Genomic DNA, 4,134 nt, shown 5'->3' on the forward strand with positions numbered 1-4,134 from the left:
CCACAAGTACCAGTATGATTTTATCATAGTCCATGTGGACATTAATCACCTGAGACATATGTCCCTGGACTGTAAGAAGAGAGACGTTGATCTCTGAATATGTGTCTCAGACAGATATGTGCCTTGCACTGAGCATCATTCTACTTTCAACAGAGATGATGTCACAATACAAACAAAAACCCTTCAATAGGGATTCAGTAACTTTTAGCATGGGAGGACATGGTTAAGAAACCATGTTGCTTTGCAAGGGATGGTCTGCACCTGTCTCTGATAGGATTCCAAATAATTGGCTAAAACTTTATCTACCCTCTTAGAACCTTTATAGGCAATGACAAAGCAGCAAACCTGCTGACATAGCAAATAAAATCCAAAGAAACCCAAAGGTGCTACTGCTCAGTGCTAGGAGCCTAAACAAGAAACTCCACACTGGAGAATATAGACATCTGTGCTGTTACTGAAACATGGTTAAAATTTGCAAAAGCAACTCCATAGTGCAAGGTTTTAGTGTTTTTCACATTTTGACCATCAGCTGCACAGACTGGTACAAAAGCTGAAGAATTCTCAATCTATATTATCAGCAAGCATAACTTATGCTGGTCAAACAAGATGATACCCTAGAATTTATCCTAGCAAGCTCTAGGTCACCCTCTGTCACTAGAATCCCATAGCTTGTACCTAGACCTACTTACCATTAAACCAAATACCCTGTTTTGTTGGAGACTTTAACTACCTCCTGTATAGACTGGGAAATGTACATTGCCTCATATTCACAGACACAATGATTCCTGGATTTTATTGATGCAAATACCCTTGACCAGATAGTGTGTGCACCCACAAGAGGTTTAAACCTACTAGACATGCTGCTCACCAATATGGGACAGCACTGCACCCCCCCCCCCATCTCCTGCCAGTTTCACATCCTCATTGGTGAGGTCAGGCAACAAAGCTGTCTCTTTTACATAAAAATCAGTTTGGCAATCCCAGCAAACACTAACAGTTAGGAACTATTCCAAAGCAAACTGCATGCTATTAACTGATGGTTTGTCAAAATCTAATGAAACCTTCAAATCCTGAGTTCACAGCAATCTATGTGGAATTGTTTACAGAGACTCTGTACAACCATGTAAATAGCTGTACCTACCAGAAGTATGCTCAAAACAAACTTTAAAAACAAACCACATGGGCAGAATCCTAAACTTAGTAGGGTATATAACAAAAGGAAAAAAAATAGGTATAGCCAAAATCAAAAACAACCTGATAATGATAGGAGCTCTGTAATTAAACTAAACAGGAAACTAGGAGTACAAATTAAGTCCAACAAAGTCAATTACAAAGTCAGGATAGCCTCACAGGCTAACTAGAACCACAATGCCTTCTGTGTCCGAAACCTCAAAGGTGCACACACCAGTATGCCAAATTGGTGGTCAGTGGTGGCACCTGCACTGAGCAGAGAGACATAGTAAATTTTCAGGCTGACAAATTCATCTCAAACTTCACCACCACTCCCCCCATGAAATACCTATTAGCATAACCCCCCCCCCAACTCTTAACTGGGCATATGTCCTGGCAGCACTAGCTAAGGCCCAAAACACAACCATCAGTAGTTCCCAACAATATACTGGGATGCCTCCTAAATAGCATGGATCATGACCTATCAGAACCCCTTGAGTCACTTTTCAACTATAGCCTCAAAACACGCTTTGTACCATGAGAATGAAAGACTACATCCCACTTCTCAAGGGTGGACCATCAACCGACCCCAGAAACTACAGACTTAGCCTGACTAGTTTAATATGCAAAGCCTTACAAAGAATTATAGAAATTATCAACAAAGACATAGGTAACCTTCAGACACTGGACCCAACCCAGTTTAGTTTTGTCAGGAGAAAGTCATACCAAATCTGGTGGAATTCTTTGAGAAGTCACTGAGGCAATGGATGAGGGGAAAACCATGCATACCTTGTACTTGGACCTGGCCAAGGTGTTCGATATAATACACACACTGGTATAGTTGACAAACTCACCAAACTGGGCATAAACCTCTACATAACTTGTTGAATTGCCATCTGGCTCACAGGACCTAGGAAATAAGGGCTGGCAATACTATCTCCACTAAGTGACCATTCACCAGTAGGGTACCTCAAAGCTCCATGTTGGGACTGCTCCTATTTGGCATCTACTTCTCAGATGTAAAAGCTAATGTCAAGGGCCTTTGGCTGACCAAAATCACAGATAACTGCAAATTGGGGGTTATCATAGATTCCCCCATGACACACACATCTTAAAAGAGGGTCTAACACAGACAAATGACTGATCCAAAGTCATAGACCAAAACTGAATGCCAAGAAATGGATTTATAGTACCTTTTGGGAAAACTACCACCCAGGCTAATTACTCCATTGATAAGACACCCCTAACAGTTGACCCAGTTGTAAGGGATCTGGGTACATATGTAGACAGCAATCAGTCCTTTGACCAACGTAGTAAGAAAATCATTATATGTCACCCATCTCATAAGTAAGGGCATGGCATCTATGTCCAGGAAAGTCATAGTGCCACATTATTTGGCCATTATCAGATCCATCATTAAGTATAATGCCCCTTCAGCATGTACCTGACCAGACAGATGCAACAATTAGAATGCCCACAAAGGTTCCTTACCTGGACAATTCAGAGCATAAACACATTCTCCTATATAGATTGCCTTAAAGCCCTATCTCTATACTCTGTCTCCTGCAAGTTACTATCAGGTGATTTATGTCTGGCATACAAGGCATCCTTATTTCCAGCTCTGATGGACCATTTGCTCATCTGTAAATGAACAGCATCAGAACCACTGGATCCAAGAATTTAAAATTTGCTTGTAACACAAATAAGAAATCCTGGCAGGACAGATACATCTCAGGTGTTCCCCCGTGTATATACCTATGAACATATGAACCTAAGAAACTTCAAAATGCAGGAAGTGGAGATACAGATGCAGGGCTGGTTCGTGGTACTTGTTGCTGGGCTGCAGCTCTTCCAATTAAAAAGTAAACACAAAAATTCTGTTAAAGTCAGAAAGTCATCTAATACTTGATTTTCTGTTCTAGTTACCTGTTGTCATAACTTGTCTAATATAAGCCAAAAAAAAATCCAAGTTCATTCATTGCAGAAAGCTCACTCCACCAATCTGTGGGACTCTCTCATTTTGCTGTTGAGGAAATTGAAGTTGTCCTCAAGTGTCTTACTGGGTTGTTGTGTGAAGCAGCAAAGAATCTTTCTGACTGGTTCAGGCTGCCTCAGTTGACCGAGACAGTCTGAGATCGGAAGCTGAATGGGTGAACTTCTAGGTAATGGTCACTAACCAGCTGTAATAGAGTGTCACCCCACTGCACTTAGCTCCACCCATTCAGTTATTTCCTGCAGTTACCCTTGCTTTGAAATCACCAGTCTGCACTGTACAAATGACTTGTATGCCAAATGCTGGCATTACAACAGTGCCAGGGTACTTTGCAGACATATTGGTTAATAACCTCTATTTGTTGCACAACACCTGGCACTTGGTAGAAAGAAAACCCCTCCTATTGACATAATGTGGTCTACATGCCAAGTGAGGCCTTTATTGCCACATGTTCAATTTATAATACCCAATATTTTTGGGAAGAGGGCAATGTAACAGAATTCCTGCATGGTGGAGGCTCTATGTACTGTGATGTGTTGGGGAAACAAACATGCACATCCACATGTGGAAGGAGTGTATTGAGGAATATACTGAGTATCCCACGAAATGATTATTTATTACAGTTTGATGACTGGGATAGTCCACTGGGCCTGGAAGAGCCCGTTTTCAATGGAGACCCGGGAAGAAAAGCTCCACAGGATATAGACAATTTTACAATAGTTATACAAAAGTAAATAAAGTAGTAGAACATTGAAAAATACAGGGATAATATGCAATTTGTTAAAAAAAAGACATAACATTTCAAATTCTAGGTAATGATTTACAAAAGTGAGATTCATATCATCCAAACATATTAAAAGTACAGGCATTTCAGGTGAAAAAAGCATGCAAGTAAAACATTTATGTACAGATTAAAAAAAAAACAAAAACAAGCTTTTTTTTTGGAAATTAGAAATATGAGGAGAGGGCAG

Source organism: Protopterus annectens, chromosome 5.part1, assembly GCF_019279795.1.
Source record: "Protopterus annectens isolate FY-2018-M chromosome 5.part1, PAN1.0, whole genome shotgun sequence".
NCBI lineage: Eukaryota > Metazoa > Chordata > Ceratodontiformes > Protopteridae > Protopterus > Protopterus annectens.